The 19,694-nt window shown below is 47.4% G+C and overlaps 1 pseudogene across 1 annotated transcript in view; it reads left to right on the forward strand.

The window, feature by feature from the left end:
* The window catches only part of LOC144141545 (uncharacterized), a 60,113-nt pseudogene that overhangs the window by 10,044 nt on the left and 30,375 nt on the right, over positions 1 to 19,694 (forward strand). Inside the window, exons 5-7 of the transcript XR_013316638.1 lie at positions 579 to 716; positions 1,341 to 1,373; positions 1,495 to 1,618. The product of XR_013316638.1 is annotated as an uncharacterized LOC144141545 (transcript). The remainder of the gene's footprint in view (positions 1 to 578; positions 717 to 1,340; positions 1,374 to 1,494; positions 1,619 to 19,694) is intronic.

Here is a 19,694-nt window from a genome sequence, read left to right on the forward strand (position 1 = left end):
AGATCCCCAGGTGGTCAAAATTAATCTGGAGCCCAGCGTGCCTCATTGCCTGGGTAGCGTCGACGCGTTAAACCTCATAATCAATCTATCAACATACCTGTGGTCACCAAACAATTTTCCTGATGGTGCACCAAAAAAAAAAAAATTAACGGAAGAACCAATATTGCTGTTAGGCGAGGCACTTCAGTGCTTGGCTGTAAGCCCTCCTTGGTTGTCAGGTGCAGCCCCCGCTGTCTGGTCCCTCAAGACGAGCTTCCACACTCAGCAACCGCATAGGAGGGCGTGTGCGCTTGTGTTTAAGATAACACTGCCCCATACTCAACTGCGAAACTTCGATTTCTTGCTTTTTACTAACCCACTGGCTAAAGCAGGAGAGAATATGGAACTGGGATCTTTGAGTGTATACAGGACTCTGACCCTTCTATAGTGCCTCTTTTGCTTTAGTTAGAGGGTCGAAAAAGATTGTTAGCAGCTCCATCATACATTTTGATAGTGTCTTCTGCACGTTGTTAGGTGAGACAGCTAGCTGCCGTTGCAGTTTTCTTATGAGGGATGGTGGGGCTTTCTCCTTTCTGCAGAGGATGAGGAGGATGACGAAGAGGAGGAGGTAGCTGCAGCCAAAGCCAAGAAGCCCTCCAAAGATGGTGCCAACAAGGCCAAGCGCAAGTCGGAGGACGGGCCCACTGAGCAGACGAGCAAGAAGTCCAAGCTAGGAGGTGCACGAGGGAATCGTCCCTGAGTTCGCTACTTCCAGGGGTCATGGGGTCAAACACGGATGTCACATGACTCCAATCACGCAGACACCATGTCTGCCACCCCACCACTCTTTTACCACTGTGATTGTAGAGATCGGTGTTCAACCACTCTTTTTCCTCATTGCGTTTCTTTCCCATTCATATCCTTCCTTTTTTAAATAAAACCAACATCTCATGTAGTAGTTCGTCTCATTTCCCGCTGGCCTACATCGGTATGTCTATACACAGGGGCATAGTAGTGTGTGCTAGAAGAGTAAGAGTGCAAACTTGTAAGGAAAGGGGTGGTTATTTTGGGCACAACGTGCAGCAAGTCTGTATCATCAAAGAAATGTTGGTCTCTCACAAAGACTGAATTTTACGCAGAATGGTTAGTACTTGAGCTCGAGATGTGAACTACGCAGTGGTGCCCAGCCATCTCATTAAGTATTGTCGAGAGGGCGAACGTCGACATTGGAATGAGTTGACAGGCACTTCCACCTTGTTGAATGTAGTTGCATTGTAGCCTATGCCTTTTGCTTCTCCGGCCTAGTTTTGTTGCAGCATTGCTGAACTTGTGGCTCATCACACCTCTTCTGCTTTACCTAGATGGCATCCCACGGTCCATCTTCATGGATGTAGGTAAGGGTCAGTTGCAGTTTACGTGTCACTTTGACACGCAGACACAGCCGAATGTGAGCACTCGCTCTCGCCTGTGGCAACAGGTCTGTACAGAGGTGGCCCATTTCCATCTTGTTTGCAGATGAGTACGACAAGTTGTTCCTGTATGTGGGCAATCTCCCAAAAGGCTGCACAGTTGAGGATGTGAAGGCGCTGTCCCCCGACATAATCGGTGTGCGGACGAATGTCAAATTGGGCGAAAAGTTGTAAGCACCATTCTCTCTTGTACACATTTGGTTTGCAGTCTAAACAAGCTGGAAGGGACCTGTATGAATGTGCAGACATGTTGCCACTTTCAGTGTTCACTTGAAGCATAGCAGGTAGGGTTGGCCTTGCAGATCAGGTTGTACAGCTATGCTATGCACAGTGGCATGGCAGATAAACTTGTATACAAAAAAAATATGCAAAGCTTGGCACTTTGCACAGTTGTCCGTTTGCCATGAGGCAGCAGAATGACTGTTCATTTAGGTTTGATTCTATGTGTTGTGTTGTGTTAAAGTCAGACTGAACCATGCAAAGCTTGCCCGTACACTTGCAGTCAGTCAGTGTAAGGAATATGGCAAATTCTGGAATTGAATATGGCAAATTCTGGAATTTGTAGGTTATGCTTCAGGTAGAAATTAATGGTGTTACATTTGTGTCGGTGATGCTGTTTTGATGGCCTCCTACTTTTGCAGTGTTTGTAACGCTTATTTTTAAAGCGAAGCTTTCGTGTCTACGTTTGGTTTGTAGGATCCCACTTTAACTTCGTATGTGCGTTTCCATCCAAGTGAGCCGAAACCTTCCTGTCGTAGTCCTGGCGGTCTAACACCACCGTCGAGTTGCCCTTGTCGGCAGGTAGGATGACAATGCTTTCGTCTTTTCGAAGTTCCTGGAGTGCTTGGTTTTCCTCTGCGGTCAAATTTTTTCCCATTTTAAGAGGGATCCTACAAACCAAACGCAGACGCAGCTGAACAAGTTACTCGCGGCGATTTTCAAGAACCACCCCGAACAAAAAATTCTATACCTTCGATTGATCTGTCGAAATGGCTCCGCACCTAGTTTCTACGGATTACCGAAGATCCACAAACCTGGCGTCCCCCTTCGCCCGATCGTAGACTTCACATCATCCCCATGCCGAGCCCTTTCAAATTTCCTGCACCGCATCCTCGCCCCCCTCGCCGGGAAGACGGCGACTCGTGTACGCAACTCCAGCCACTTCGTGCAACTTGCGTCACAGGTGTGCATTGACGAAGACGAGAGCCTGGTCTCGTTCGACGTCGTGTCATTGTTCACTAGTGTTCCTGTACCGCTGGCTGTATCCGCGGCCCGAACTGCCCTCGAAATTGACGCAACCCATAAGAAAGGACGCCGCTCACTGCTGACGAGATATGCCGCCTACTGGAGTTCTGCTTGGCCAGCACACATTTTTCGCATAATCAGGGGTGAGACAGCTGCGCATATTGCGCCTTTTTGATACAATTCTATTTTCCTGCGCCAAGCTGCTCCAAAAGCATGAAAATTGCGCCAAACTGCTCCAAAAGAGCCTGAAAGGCACGGGTTTTGATGCTCATGTCAGTTCCGGTGGGGACGAAAGCCTCCCGCATCCCAGTGACCGCTTTTATTGGCGGTCAATTGCAAACACAGAAATGACAAAAATAGACTGAAGAAATGAAGCAAACGATGGCTTCTAAAACACGATTGGCTTTCTGTCTGGGTTCGCTGAAACGGCCTTCCCGATTAGGCATCGCTGTGGCTACAAACATGGCCGCCGCCTGATCTGCCTGCTACTGCCTACTTCACGCGCTCACTGCGCATCGCCGATATTTTCCCTGGTTTATTTTACGCTATCAGCTGGGTTCGTCTATTCATTCTATCAATTGTGGCTCTGAACAGTGACGTTAACGCGGGGATATGGTTTGAGATTGGTGCGAGATTACGAGAAGTTGCGCGGCTCGTAAAAAAAGTTTTGAAATGTGGGCAGGGTTGCCACTGAGTTTTGGGTCAATATCGCCAGACGGCCAGCAAAAAGTCGCCGAATGTTGCCATTTTTGCTTTAGAATTCGCCAACAGTGTTGCCACACTAGATATCTACGGCAACGCCTAAAAATAAAAGCTCCCAATTTTGTATAACCCCATAAAAATCAGCAACGTTCAAAACACTTATATTGTATTGACGTTTTTCAATGCCAGTCGTATGGTACGCTTCATAATGCCTGGTTCTTCGACTAGCCGTTAGCCGGCGCCGCAGGAAAAGCCCACTTTGGAGTAAGCAGCGGACTGTAGTATTGGTGGAAAAAAAGCAGAGAAGTCGATAAAGTGTCATCCCAAGCAGGGGTAGCGGCAGGGCAGAATTAAAAAGAAATCTGAGTTGAGGGTTAACCAGGGTTCGCACAGGTCCTTGAAAACCTTGAAAACCCTTGAATTCAGAAGTGTCAATTTCAAGGCCTGGAAAGTCCTGGAATTTTTAAATGGTCCTTGAATATCCTTGATTTTTATGGAGAATCAATGCCCCAAAGAGAATCAATTTAAAGCGTTTGTCGTGGATTTTAGGTGTTAACAAATCTAAAAAAACATTGTAGCAATCAAGCTTGAGTGTAATGCTTGAAATTTCAAAAAGGTTTGTGGATTTTTATTATTACGAGGCAACATTGGGAGCAGGTTTTTCTCAAAACAATCCATGTCACAATACAATCCAGTTAAAGCCAGCTTCTGTTCTCTATCTTGCATCTTCCAAGTCTGTGGACGTTTGCTCATTGCATGTTTGCTGTGCCTCATACGCTCCGTGTGTGTTTGCTTTTATGTGCAAATGGTGGACGTGTACATAGTTCGTCCTGCCTTAGAGCAACACTTGCTGATTCAGTTTCAACTGATACTCTTACTGACAAAGCAGGACATGCAGGCAACATTAACGAAGTTTTGAAATCAAACAGCCTGAGCAAAACAACATGAAAAAAAAAACACCAACCATGATATACAAAATAAAGCTGGGGGAGCATTCACGCACATGTTAGTGACTCTAAATGGGCAATATTGTGCTTAGGTATTGTGCAATAAAAAACTTTCATTGTGTTGAAACAGCTATAGATAATCTCAGATAAAACATTAGATGGGGACCTTGAAAATGTGTTTTCTAATCCTTGAAAGTCCTTGAAAACCCTTGAATTTTTGCTTTTGAAGCCTGTGCGAACCCTGGTTAACTAAATTTAAGTTACTAAGATAGGCTAGATGGCGCATGCCGTTACGCCGATTCAAAGGGGAGGCTTTTGATCATCTTCATCATCATCACTTTGGCGGGAAAAGCTCACTTTGGCAACGGTTTGCGCGCCGGCGGCCGCGGCCGCGGTGCAGCAATCCTCCCTGTTCTGTGAGACTGTGGCACAACCAGCCTTGCCAGCGGTGTGGCGCGTGCCGGCGGCGCCGCAAGGTTGACAGTTCGATGGTAAGGGCGGAGGAGTCGGATGTCGTTTTATCTGCCTGCCAAGCCAGAGTGTCCCCGTGATTTTGGGCCGCGACTTTCTTCGGAAGTCCAGAATTACGATCGACATTACGATCCTGCTTTCTGACCCCCGATGCCAACCCCCACGCCGCCGCCTCGACATGCCCACGCCTCGGACGAAATAAGACACTGAACAGATTGATTGATTGATTGATTGTGGGGGTTTAACGCGCCGACGCAACGCAGGCGATGAGGCGCGCCGTAGTGGAGGACTCTGGATTAATTTTGACCACCTGGGGATCTTTAACGTGCGCCGAAAACTCGTACACACGGGCGTTTTTGCTTTTCGCCTCCATCAGAAAAGCGGCCGCCGCGGCCGGGAATCGAACCCGCGACCTCGTGCTCAGCAGCGCAACGCCTTAGCCACTGAGCCACCGCGGCGGGTAAGACACTGAACAGAGACGACTGAAACTTTCGAACACCACTTGACCGCATCACGCGCAGAGGTATTGCGGCCGTGTCAAAGCAACACCGACTAGGCAGAGCAACGCCACCTAGACTGGAAAGAATATCCTCTAGGTGTGTTGGGCAGAGCCGTCGGGGCGGACGGAGAAAGAAGTGGGGGAGCGAGAGTCCCAAGCCGAAATTCGCCATAAAATCGCCATGTCGCCATTTGTGATTTTCGGTCGCCACGGGCGTCTCAAAGTCGCCAATTTGGCGAAAAGTAGCCACCAGTGGCAACCCTGAATGTGGGACCTACGACTTCAGCGTGGTTTGTCCTTGAGTGCGAAACGCGGTGCGTGCGTCTATAATCGGGTTCGTGAATTGAACTTTTTGGCTCGTTGTGGTGTTGTAAAATGCTGAGGTGTTGCTATGCTTCGAAGCGCGATCGCGAGCCTCGGCCCGGGAGGAAACGGTCGGCACGAAAGTTGCGGGCGGCGCTGCGGCGCCGCGACCTGTCCAGGCAGCGCCGAATAGCTGCAGGACTGCATGGTTGCCATAGCACGCGACTAATAACACTTAATGTATGCGAAGTGAAATTTAATGCCCAAAACTAGGTGGCTAAACAGTAACGCTACTCAAATGATCACCGGGTGGACGTGCGCCCCACGGACTGCAACGGGTAGGCATGCGACCGTTAGCTCGAAGTTGCTCAACTGTTGCCGTGACTACACTCGTTCGTACAACGCAGCATGGGATTACAAAAATAATAATTTTAGCATTGAAACGGTAAAAAAACACGCCACAATTGCAGAGCCCTTAAATTTGATAATTTTAAGGGCAGTTTTGTTGTCAGTGTTGCGTACAGCCACAACACAATCTCACCAGTTAGGAAAAAGGTAGTGCAGTTAGAACTTTGTGATACTCTTTAAAAATTCTTTCACATAAGGCTGTTTCAGTGTACGTGTATTCAAAACTTATTGGATTGTGTACTTGACCCTTCAAATTGCTGAAATTGTGATTTTTTAAGCTCACAAGACGATGTATTAAATGTCCCTACCTGCTCCAAATCAAGCTGCTTCTGCTCCAAAATCGAAATTTTGCTGCTCCGAAAACTGCTCCCAAATCTCTTTGGGCTGTCTCACCCCTGCATAATGGGCAAATTTTCAACCAACAAACTGGAACCGCAATGGGGGCCGCCATCTCTGTAACAATGGCTAACTTGACGATGGAACACGTGGTGGAAGGGAAGGCTTTGAGCTCCTTCCGGCCGCAACCTAAACTTTTTCTTCGGTATGTAGACGACTGCTTCTGCATAGTGAAGACCTCCGCAGTGGACAGCCTGAAAAAACGCCTAAATTCCGTTCACCCCGCCATCCAGTTCACGGTTGAATGTGAACGAGACGGCTCCATGCCCTTTCTTGACGCCCAAGTGACAAGAAGAGGCAGGGGCCTGGTGTTCTCCGTTCACAGGAAGCCGACGCACACCGGCCGCTACCTTCATTTTAATTTGGCCCACCCCGCTAACCACAAAGCCTCAGTTGTGTCGTCTTTAATTAACAGAGCTGATGCAATGTGCTCGTCGGAATCAGAACGTAAGAAAGAAGTAAGCCGTGTATTTGCGGACCTCAAGAAAAACGGCTACCCGAAAAAGTTCATTCACTCCGTAACCCGCCGCAAAGAGGACCTGCCGACAATAGAGAAGGCACCCGGGGTTGTCTACCGCATTCCGTGCGCGGGGTGCAACGCCTCGTACATCGGTGAAACCAAAAACCTGCCGGAGAGGATTAGGCAACACAGGAACGACGTCCGGAAACAGAGTAGAGGTCGCAGCGGAGTCGCCGAACACTGTGAAGTGGCCGACCACAAAATTGACCTCTCCGGAACGGCCATCCTCGAAAGGGAAACGAACTGGAGGAAGCGGCTTTTCCTCGAATCGTGGCATATTCAACGCACACCTGGGAATGTTAATCGCTCGCTTGGCACTCTCCCCTCGGTGTACACACACGGATTACGTGCCGCAGTGAGGGGCTTTGTGTGAGGGCAGCAAATGTGAGACTATAAGACGCAGCTGCAGCGTGGCCACTGTCACCCCTGAAGAAGAAGCCGAGCCGGCTTCGAAACGTCGGGTTTTTGCATTTTTGCCTTGTATTGGTTGGAGCCTAATTAAATCTCAGTTTAAATTACCATCGTATTGAATGTGCACCTTGGGGCAATATTGAAATGGGAGGGCTGGTGGGGTGCGACGACTGTCATCTTGTTTTGCGCAACTTTTGCTGTGACTCTACACTTGTGAGTACAGCAGAGTCTGGGATTTCAAAAATAACAATTTCGGCGTTCACATGATGATAAAAATGCCCCACGATTGCGTAGTTTTTTCAATTCGATATTTTCTTGGGCCCTCCACGTTATCTATGCACGGAGCCTAAGAATTTAAAAATGGTTTGTAAAAAGGTAGTGCAGTTCGTACGTTGTGATAGTCTGGTAGAAAAAAACTTTGTTCAAAGGCTGTTTCAATGTTATGTACGTTCAAAACCAATTAAAAAGGCCCCCCCCCCCCCCCCCCCCCCGAGTTGCCAAAAATTTGGTTTTTTAGGCTCCTAAAGTGACATAATAAATTTCGTTCTTCTGCTCCAAATCAAGATTCTTCTGCTCCAAATTCGAGATTTCGCTTCTCCAAAAACTGCTCCCAAATCTGATTGAGCTGTCTCACCCCTGCAATTAGCTTCAGGCAAGTAGCAAAGTATGTCCCTGCTGAATGTCATCCTTTCTTGGCAATGCCAATGTGGATGGGTGCCGAGTCCTAGTTACTGAGAGAAGAAAAAGACTGAAGGCAAAGGACGGTGAATAGGACACATTCTGCATTGGACACTCTGGCTTTTGCAAATCACTATCATTTTTATTCTATGCATGCTCTCCCTGGTACCCTCCTTTCCAACAGTGTGGCCCATGTTTTAGTGCTGTAAGGGTGGTCTCTCTTTAGGTGACAGTCCTGTCAACCCTTCGTCCAACTTCAGTATCCAACGCAGCACATGGGGCACGGAACAGCAAAAGATATGAGCACAGTGCTACCTTCCCCCTACTGTGTCAAGTTCCCAGTGTTTTTAAGGGATTTTTAAGTTGCGTTCATTTTAAAGATTGCCTCATTAGAATCTTACTGGTCCCTCCTTTAAAGGGACCCTGCAGCACTTGCCATCAACTACTTGGAACGTATTTTGGGATAAAGTCTATTGTCCCAGCAATCTCCTCCCGCAAGAATTATAAAAATCTGCTCACTATCGCCAAAAACTACGCGCGATGAGAAATCTCTAATTGTTCCCTCTCAACTCTACTGCGGACAACGCGAAAAAAGCTGCACGCTCTTGCGGAGACAGGGGCAGCTTGCGGCGTCTTCTGCAGCTGCCTTCAATATATGACAGGCTGGGGAGTTTTCTCCTTTTCTTAGAAACTTGGAGGGGTCTATTTACGGTTTGGGGCCACAAAAAAGCAGGCATGGCTGCCCGTTCACAAGTGCGCGCTCAGGCTGGTAGGGCGTTTTTGAAGCAATAAGCATTTATTGTCTAGTGGTCTGGTTGAAAGGGGAGTATTCAGTTGGTCACTCAACCTCTGTGCGCACTCAAAACACAAAAAAAAAAAAAAAATTCCCGCGCCTTCTCGCAAGGGGAACACGAGTAAATGCAGAGCATTGGGGGTCGTTAACGCCGCGTAAAGTCGCGTTAGGGTAGGTAGTTGGGTCGTAGTTGCGTTGGTGTTGGTTTGGGGTAGAGAGGAGAGTAAAGTCGCGTTAGGGTGGAGCGAGCGTCAACCAAGGAAGGAAGGAGCAACGCAGTGACTGAAGCACGAGCGACCGCTAGCCGCTTTATATTTGCAGCGCGCGCAGTAGAGGGAGAGCAGTACGGGGTGGAGAGCACGCATGCGCAAGCAGCGCGCGCCCTTCCACGCCCCACCGCGCTGCTATCACGCACTTGTTACGCCGAGACCGCGATGGAGCGAACGGGCTGACTACGACGCATGCGCGCGCCAGCTGCTGTCGAGTGAGAGGAGGGGAGGAGGAGAGGCGCACCTGCTGCGGACGCGGAGCTGTGGACGCCGTCCGACGCAGGAAGAGGCGAGGCTAAGAAATGCTCTGCATTTAAAACGTTAACTGTGCGTACAAGCTCAGGCATAGAAGAGGCTTCTACATAGCGCCGCCGACGGCGGATCGTCGCTGGAAATGCAAGAGAGAAGCCACGAAGTGGACTAGTGATAGCCAATAGGACAGCCATGGCCTCAATGACATCGTTTAGGCCATGCCAGGGGTGCATAATGAGGAAAATTGAAGAGAGCGCGGTTGGTTTTTCCGCGTCTTTCACAGCGATGTGCGCACTCACCGCTTCACGGGCACATGTAATATTTGGCTCAGCTATTCCTGGCAGCATAATCTAAAACGTTACTTGGCCTTGGTTTAGTGCGGCGAATAGAGTTTCTTACATAGTGTCGTCTGATAGACTGGGCCCTTGAAATAAGGGCCCGATTTCGGAACAGCACTTGCCAACAGCTTGATGTGCTCATGAGATACAGTTCTGACCAACAAAGAGTTGTTTCACCAAGGCGTTGGACTGGGCTAGTTGGTACATCTTTGATTGAATGAAAAACCAGCAGTGAACAAAGAGTGTTGCAGGGTTCCTTTAACGTAAACTTCACTCAAATAAGCCATGTAATTAGAAAAAGAAATGGCCATGCAACGCCCTAGCTCATTTCCCGCAACAGAACCTATGATGTCGCAAGCGACAGCTCCGTTGAAGCCGGCAAAAGCAAACTCAAATTAGCAGGGCATATAAGCTTGCCAAATGGGCTATTTGTGCTTATATTTAGGGTCAATTCTTTTTCTAGCAATAAGAATGGTGGGGTAAACAGTGGAAGTTGCGAACGTACACGTAAACATAGAAGTACCGATGCGTACTGCTGTTGGTACTGTGCGCACTATACTTGTTTTAGCTGCACAGAACTGCGGCTCTTTGGGGTTGTTTCAGACGATACTGGCCGATTGGTGGAAGCGACGGCGTCTTACGGGACCACATTTGTCGAACGAACACCATGTTTCGCGAAATGATTCTTTTCTACCTGAACAAAAACAAGCCAGTTACAAATATGGTCGAAAACAAAGCCAGAAAACTGCCCGCCAAGGCAGGGTGGCGCTGTGCAAGTTGACTAACGGTAAACAAGGCTCCCCAGCCGTGGCCTCCGCGATCAGCTGCCAACGGCACACCGTCGTCAGCTGATCGTGGAGGCCACGACCCAGTACATATGACATCATTGCAGACATCACGAAAACACGATTTGGCCGGATAATCAAAATTTTAACTTAAATTGGTTAATTTGACAGTTAATGAAGCATCGTTTGCTTCCGGAGAAGTGCGGGGGCACTACAAAAGGCGAAATCTTTCAAATAAAACAAACTTGTATTTTGTCTGCATGGCCCCTTTAAGAGTGCGGAAGTGCAAATATCACTCCACACTCCTTACTCACCATCATGGTAGTGGAACTGCTGTGCCAATTGCTCCAAGCTGCACCAAGAGGGCCATTCTGCTCCATGCTGCTCCAAAAGCGTGTTAATTTGAATACTCCATGTTCGCTCCAAAATAGTCCTGGAAATGAAAACAAAGTTGAATGTAATACTGCCATTTTCCGTGGGGTGATACAGCTTCTGCTATTTGTCCACTAAAGCTTGCTGACCCTCAGATTGCCAAGAACTTCTAGTGCGGCGAATAGAGAGTTTCTTACATAGTGTCTGATAGACTAATTTCGGAACAGCACTGCCAACAGCTTGATGTGCTCATGAGATACTGTTCTGGCCAACAAAGAATTGTTTCACCAAGGCATTGGACTGGGCTAGTTGGTACATGTTTGATTGAATGAAAAACCAGCAGCGAACACAGGACACAGAAGAAAACGACGGGACAAGCTGGCACTTACAACTGTTTGAACAAGGCACTTGAACGCCTAGAAATACCTTCAGGGAACAGCATTGCGCATGCTTGAATAGCCATGTGTCGCACGAACGAAATCTTAACAAGCAACCACAGCGGTTAGAAAGCTCATCTCTCCACCAGACAGGAGCACTGACGAGCCACTGGTGCAATTGTTTCCCCCTTTCTTATAGAAAGCCTCCAAAATTTCCCTTTGCGTTCCAGTACTTCCCCGGCCTAATGTGCTAGCGTTGCCGAAAGCAGGAGCACCCGCAGTGCCTGCAATGCCTCAGCAGATGAGCACCGTCACTCGTGGAAAGGGAAGCCTTGTGCTCCCTGGGGCGATCATTAACACAGCAGCCCGTTTGGCCGATGTAAGCTTTGCCACACGGGCATAAGGGGATGCACACGTGTAGCGCAAGGCACAAATTTCGAAACATGTTTAGGACCACACGTAACCCTTTTTCGCAAATGCCGGTTGATGCGACTGCACAGACCGCCCAACTTTTGCAGGCCCGAGAACACCAAGTGTATGCCACTTTCCGGCATACGTGAAAAAGGGTTATGTGTGGTACTAAACATGTTTCGAAATTTGTGCCTTGCGCTACACGTGTGCATCCCCTTATGCCCGTGTGGCAAAGCTTACATCAGCCAAATGGGCTGCTGTGTTAATGATCACCTCAGGGAACACAAGGCTTCCCTTTCCATGAGTGACGGTGCTCATCTGCCGAGGCATTGTAGGCAGTGTGGGGGCACTCCTGCTTTTGGCAACGCTAGCATATTAGGCCGGGGAAGTACTGGAACACAACGGGAAATTTTGGAGGCTTTCTATATGTAGAAAGGGGGAAACTATTCCGTCAGTGGCACGTCAGTGCTCCTGTCTGGTGAAGAGATGAGCTTTCTAACCGCTGTGGTTGCTTTAAAGGAGTACTGACACGAAAATTTTGTTACACTTTTATTGCTTTTATTGATGCTTAATGGTCTGGCAAACCCAACACAGCACTTTAAATACTTCAGCGCGCGATAATTAATTACATTGAACCGCCTTAAAAACCGTTCGTTTCAATTTCCGGCGCTTTCAGCCTTAAAGGTGCACATGACAAATCGTGGCATGACCTCACCGCTTTGTGCGGATGTCAAAACACTGCGGAGGCCGGTGGGGGCGTTATGTTGACTGTGCCGCCGTCGGAGCTGAACAGCTCAGCTGCCTGAAGGTGCTAGGCCTACCACTGTGGTGGAAATTCGATGAATGCTTTCAATAAAAGTCCTGATGGCGACTTCTATTGCAATTCCGGGCTATATTATCGCTTCCTTTCCAGTGTGTGGAGCTTTATTTTTGCCAACAGTGCCTTTCTGGGCAGCGGTTATGCCTGTAGCTCTGGCTTCGTGCACCTGTTTGTGAATGCGCCAGCGCCCAGTTGCCACTAGCAGGGCCACGCGTATGAAGTGACGTCGCGATTTTTCGACAAGCGGTGTCGGCATCACTTCTTTTGGCTACCACGGGATGATGTCGCACTGATGTCCATTTGCTGAGTGCTGCTCTGCATGCTATTCCGTCGGCGCGATAAATGAGATCCAATTAAAGTATGTTCTTCGCCTCGCAGGCCGCTCATATTTCAGCCAGGGTATTCTGTTGATTGAAGGAAGTGAAGTGTGCAATAATACTAATGCCGAAAATTGGTGTCAGTACTCCTTTAAGAGTTTGTTCGTGTGACACATGGCTATTCATGCATGTGCAATGCTGTTCTCTGAAGGTATTTCTAGGCGTTCAAGAGCCTTGTTCGTTCAGTTGTTAATACCAGCTTGTCCCATCATTTTCTTCTGTGTCCTGTGTTCATGACTGGTTTTTCATCCAATCAAAAAGCGTTGTTGAACATTTGCAATCACTCCACCTGGGATCAGCAAGAGCAGACATTCTCCTCAATGCTATGAAGGAAGCAGTACAAGACCTTCCAAGAGACGGCCTGTTGTGTTTTTACAGCGGCGGGCCTTATGTAATGAAGAGCCTAAAAAGACAGGTGAAAAAACATGTCGGCCCTGCCCTTCTTATTATTGGGGTAGTGTTCGTTGCACACACAAAGTCCACCATGCCTTTGGGCATGCACTAGCAGCATTGGGTATTCATGTAGACACGGCACTTTAAGATACTCGTTGCTTCTTCAGAAACTCTGCATCACAAAGTAACGTCTGAAAGCCAGCCAGAATTCCCTAAACGTACCTGAGAATGTTTCTCTTCGACATGTGAGCTCACGTTGGCTGGCACTTGGCCCGGCTCTTGATCGGCTCGTTCAACAGCTGCCAGCAGGGAAAGATGTGGAGCTGTCCGGTCTAAATGCTCGTGGTGTGCTCTAAAACCACCTAAATCTATCGCGCACAGGTGAATTTTTTCTGTCCTAGGCACTTTCCTTGCGTGACTGTACTGATTTGTACAGAGCCACTGCTGCACATCCTCTTTTCTGAGATGGAATTTTGATCAAGAAGGTCTTTTGATGTTTCTTGTGCCGAGAAGTCTACCAGGAAAAGTCCGGAGAGGTTTTGTAAACCATCCAACTGAAAGGAGCACATTGAAATCTGTGCAGATACCGAAGCTGCCCTCGCTGAATGGGCACCGCTTGAAAAGAAATAGGTCCAAGGAGGAGCAAGGAGCTCCTACTTAACGGCCACTGTTCCTGCTCTCCTGCTCTCCAGGCATCCACTTCGAAAATCTGTTCTGAGGGACCTCAGCTGCATCAGCAGGCCTTGTCATTGTAGAAGGTTCTGCTGCATCCATGAGAACTTGGTGAAGATCTTCTCCAATAATTGCATCTCTGCAGGTGTCCTCTTTAATGGATGAATTCAGCCTTGTTCCAACAGAAAACACTGACTAGCCCTTTTGATCGGCTGGACGAGTTCTTTCAAAAAATCTTTGAGCTATGACTAGGTGATGGTGCCCTAAGGTACCCATTAGTGGGAGCACTTGTAAAAGGGCTGTTAAGCCTCGCATGGAAACGCAGATGTAGTGAAAATAAGCATATGGTTCGGAGCCAAACTAGTTTCTCGATTTCAAGTGTCAACGGCCTTCAGTCTATAATGCTCTCGAAAAGATTTGGCTGCAATGCAGCAGCAGTGCCCCTGAGTAGAGAGCTCTGAAAGGCTCTCAGAAACATGAGATGCAGCGAGTTGAAGGCCAAGCATTGGAAGAACCACGTGAAAAGGGGTCGGTACAGGCGATTCCAGTGCTACAAGCATGGCAGGCAAACGGCAAGAATTGCAGGCCAAAATCGATTCAGCTAAGACGAGCAATGCTGATCTCCTCATCTGAAGAGGCATGAACAAATAATGCTTTGCTGACGTGCAAAGTGGCCAGAGTCTTCTGAAGGAGAACCAGCTGAAGCTCTTGAAAGCTTTGTGAGACTTGCACTCTTTGCAGAAAAATAAGTTGTAAGATAATTAGGCTTTCGTTTTTGTTTGTACAGTGTGCTCTCTTGAACTAGTGTTTTCGTGCTTGAAAAAATTTCTTGGAAAAACCAGCTAAAAGCTTCTTCTTGTGCTCTTATGGTCTGTGGTTCTTTTTTTTTTTTCCTAGTCTTATTGCATGTTGAGGAATTTTATGGCTCTAAGTAGTTAGTCCTTACAAGACAATTAAAGTGGTCCAAAACAACCAGCTCCAAGTGCGCACCAAATCCTCATTTTGGTGCTCCAGGCACTGCTCCAAGTAGCCAATCCATCACTGCCATCGCCATGTCCACTATAGAACAAAGTTTCTTCGATTGAGGCTTTCGGTTCTTTTTTTTTTTTTTTTTCGTAATGAGCAAGACCCAGAAACCGAAACTAAGTCGGATAAAACTGCAGTGACAAGAAAAACTGCAACATTCCTCTAAAAAAGAGGTGGCAAGAAACTAGTTGAGATAATGCCCTGCAAAACGTGCACGCAGATCGTAGTTCGTATTGAAAATGAGCCAGATCCTGCTGTTTCACGGATCAAATTGAGCCAAAATCATTTGCCCAACGGGAGTATGCTTTTGGCTTGACTGTTCAGACTCTTTCATGTGTGCTTTGGGAAGTTTTTTTGCTTTTCGGAGCTGGCTTATGAATTCAGACGGGAATTAGATTTGCAAAATATGTCCCCAGATGTCAACGACGAAGTAAACGAAACGAAACTGTATAAAACATGATTTCATTTCGTCTCGCCCGTCCCTACAAAATTCATGGCAAAGCAATGTACAGCTTGCTTACTTCGTGAGTGCCTTCAGGTGTGCCCTAGAGAATTACCCTAGGGAAGAATTTTAAAAGACCTGCTAATGGTACAAAGGACTCACCTGCTCTCCATGTATAGTTGTACTGTTCTGGAAGCCCTGTTGCATATTTTTAATGCCTTTTCTACCAAAACATAATCGCACCATGTTTGAAAGTCAATTTGAATAACGTTTCCATAAGAATGCCGCATCAACTTGATTGTTTCAATTCAGTACGAGCCAAATCCAAACTTAACACCGCAATATTGTTCAAATTCATGGCACAATTTTTAATTACTTGTGGCCATAAACTTCCCCTAGCTGACATGCAAAATATATCATAGAATAGCTTTGACAGCATAGGCATTTACGTCCAGTAAATGCCTATGCTCATTTCGAAAAAAGAAAAACTGACTTAATTGTCGACCAAGTGCTCTTAGCCTGCGTCAGCCTTGTCCATTCTTTACACACAAATGCCCTTTACATTACTTAGTTTTTAGCTTTCCTTTGTTTCTCATCTTTCCACTTGGTGTTCTTGTTACTCATATGTAGCCCTTGTCAGGTCTGAAAACCTGGTTGCTGGCCACATGCATGGTGGTAGCATACCACAGGTTCACTGTGGCTGCATGGGATAAACAAGATGCCAAACAGAGGGCACACGTGCGTTTACCAAGCTCTTGTGAATGGACCCTGAAGACAACGTGCGACCTTGCGTCATTTGTAAAATTGCCACGTTTGGATAACGGTTGGACCAATTTCAGTGCCAAGCACAACAAATAAGCTAGGCTGTAGAAAAAGGAGGGTGGTGACTTGCCAAATTAAATGGAAACTGCACTAAAAATTTCTACCTCCCGAAACGTTATTTCTGTATAGTCTGCCTAAAAAGACTGCAAAGATACAAAATATGACAGCTGAAATACGTGTATCCTTGGCGCAAACGATATCAAAAAAGAGAGATTTTGAAACTAATTGAGAAGAGCACGGCCATTACGGCTAGGCTGAAGGGACGTTCCAGCCCGACCAGCCGCTGAGCAAGTGGCAGCACGCGGCCGGCCGGCCGGGGCAAACCTGTGCGCAACGCTTCGCCCTCGTGGCAGTCTTAAAGGAGTACTGACACCAAAATTTTTTTACACTTTTATTGCTTTTATTGATGCTTAATGGTCTGGCAAACCTGATCAGCCTACCCGCCGCGGTGGCTCAGTGGCTAAGGCGTTGCGCTGCTGAGCACGAGGTCGCGGGTTCGATTCCCGGCCGCGGCGGCCGCTTTTCTGATGGAGGCGAAAAGCAAAAACGCCCGTGTGTGCGAGATTTCGGCGCACGTTAAAGATCCCCAGGTGGTCAAAATTAATCCGGAGCCCTCCACTACGGCGCGCCTCATCGCCTGCGTTGCGTCGGCGCGTTAAACCCCCACAATCAATCAAATCAATCAAACCTGATCAGCCCTTCAAATACTTGAGCGCACGATTGTTAGTTACATTGAACGGCCTGAAAATCGTTTGTTTCAAATTCTCGTGCTTTCATCCTGAACGGTGCATATGACAGAATCCCGGCCTGACCTCCCCGCTTTGTGCGGACGTCACTGGCGCCCGCTTGAGAGGGTGTTGCGCCCACTCGCCGCTCGTGGGGCCATGCGCATGAAGTAACGTCGCGAGTTTTTGACGAGCGCGGTCGCGTCACTTCTTTTGGCTTCACGGGGTGATGTCACGCTGATGTCCATTTGCTGAGTGGCGCTCCACGCGCTGCTCCGTCGGCGCGATAAATGAGATCCAATTGAACTATGTTCTTCGCGTCGCAGGCCGCTTCATGGCTGTTTGCGCGATCCGCCGGCAATAGCACCGTCGCCTGCGACTGAGTTATTTTAAACGTTTATAATTAACACTTTCGTGACCATGGAAAAATCTGTTGTTTTTAGGTAGTCCAGGAAATATTTTTTTTTCTTGCCACAGGAAATGATTGATGCTAGAGTGTAAGGTATGAAAGGGTGGAGGAGGGGTAGGTCTTTCCAAGAGTAATAATTTCAAACAAGATTTATTACGAATTTTATCAAAAAATGAATAAAACAAAAAAAGAAAGAAAATTGCTGGAAACATCAGTGCTACTTTGCAGAGGCGGCACAAAAAAAATTTTCAAATATACTATGTGAACACAAGGCCCTAATAGAATAATACTGCAAATATGAGCTGTGTAAGTACAAAAGTTATCTTAATACGTACAAAAATATAAGCACTAGTGCCTGTCATGCCACCGCATGAAGCAGTTCGACGCGGTGCAACAAAGGTTGGCTGCGCATGTTTCGCAGACATTTGTTTTCTGCTCAACCTTCCTTCCTTCGTAGCACAGTTTGCAGTTCCGGTATTTTTCAGTTTTTTGTGGTTGGTGCTGGGGACCCGAGGTGCAGTTTTAGGGGACACAACAGGAGGGACGTTGAGGCCTGCAAGATGTTTTTCATCACAGCCCAGCAGCTGTTCAATGAGCTTGAGTCTGAAAGTTAACTGATCGAAGTGCAAGCACTGTGATAGCTCCGGAACTTCTGGATGCTGCCGGCGAAATCAACGGCTCTGACGAACCGCTGCGTGCTACTCCGGAACGCTATACCAAGTTCAACTCCGGGCCATCTTCGTGGAGAGAACTCAACTCTTTGTGCAGCCAGTGCCAAGTGGTCTCGCCCAAACGAAGTCGACACCCTGCAGATAAGAGCTGTGACCTTTAGGACAGGCCAGATTTGTTTACATCAATGCACACTCGCAATAAAACAGCTGGAGGAGGAGGCAAAACTTACCGGCGGATACCTGTTGATGTTCCAGTGCGGTATGACGCACTTGCGCCGTCCGTACTAAAGTCTGACAATTTGAAATCGTCTTCTGTGTCTGTGCTGCTAGCATCATTTACAGATTCCAGCTCATATTCATTGGAATTCGTCAAAATTCGCATGAAGCATCTGTGAGCGGCGTCGACTCCATAACCGAAACCACATGAGCTCATCTCCCCATCGGCGAAGGACATTTACAATCCCCCCCCCCCCCCTGCGGCGGAGAAAAGAAACTAAAAAGCGAACCTGATGAAATAGTTCTTCCTTTGCCCTTTAGATGGCCTTAACTGTCCAGAAACGAAGAGCGCCAAAATTTGAATATGTATTCATCGATGATATACTATCGACGGGAATGGGCGTGGTCAAGAAAGTGTTAACACATAACAAGGGGCTACTAGTCATGTCTCAGTTGGTTTTGTAGTATGTGCTGTATGTTCGAAGTAAATTTGGCCAAGGTGAAAATTTTAGTGCAGTTGGTCTTTTGGTTCACGCAGTTAGTTCACGCTTGCGACGAAAGCGACGGGAACTTCGTTGCTTTGTCGCACGACGGTCGTTTTTGTCAAATGGTCGCAACTGGTTTTTGTTGCCGTGTGACGAAGCGACAGATTACCTGTGACGAAAGCGACGGGAACTCTCGTCGCAAGTATGAGTGGGCCTTAATAGTTTCCATGCACTTCCTCGGTGGTTACATTGACTAAGGCTGGCAGAAGCGGTGGTAAGTTTAAATGCTGTTGTCTGCCTGCTGTTCAAACTAACTGTTTTTGGGGGTCAGAATAGTGCTATTTTCTGGTGATAAGGGAATTGAGAAGTCGCTACAGGGCAAAAGCACCTGGGCAATTTACAGGAAGTTCTGTCATCTCTGGGTGGGGATAGCAAGAGTGCGATGGCAGGTGGAACCCAAAGAATTATGCGTGCACCATTTATTTGAAGGGGCATCGAGAGTTCACGTGGGCTCGACTCATTCAATTTTAGCTAGTTTCGTTCTGAACAAGAACAAAACTCCTATGGCTACACCAGTGCACACTGTAGTGCCCTACTGGAGTTGACCATTGTTGATAGATGTTGCACAACTTCCAATTTCTGCGAAGACTGCAGTGCATAGTTGGTGCTGAGCAACCGTGCTGCCTACCCTTTTTATCTGCTTCCAAAATATGTCACAGGACTACATCAAATTTAAAATCTGCCTCCTTTAAACATAAATTGAAGCAATACTTCTCATCTAGCCAAGTTGTAAGTTACAAACTGCCAAATTTATGAACTAAAGTGAAGCTACATGTCATCACAGTGCCTTTGAGCACAGAGTAAACAGGCTGGCTTCAGGGCACCTGCACTGCAGTTTACTGTTGAAGAGAAAGAAAAAAAAATAGAAAGGGAGCCATCAGTTAGCTGAATATAGTTGTGTTAAAGTTATAGCTAACCCAGCAAAAACATCTATAAATACGAGCAAAGTAT

The sequence above is a fragment of the Haemaphysalis longicornis genome, unplaced genomic scaffold, assembly GCF_048455015.1.
Source record: "Haemaphysalis longicornis isolate Haplotype H1 unplaced genomic scaffold, Haemaphysalis longicornis Haplotype H1 scaffold_1, whole genome shotgun sequence".
NCBI lineage: Eukaryota > Metazoa > Arthropoda > Arachnida > Ixodida > Ixodidae > Haemaphysalis > Haemaphysalis longicornis.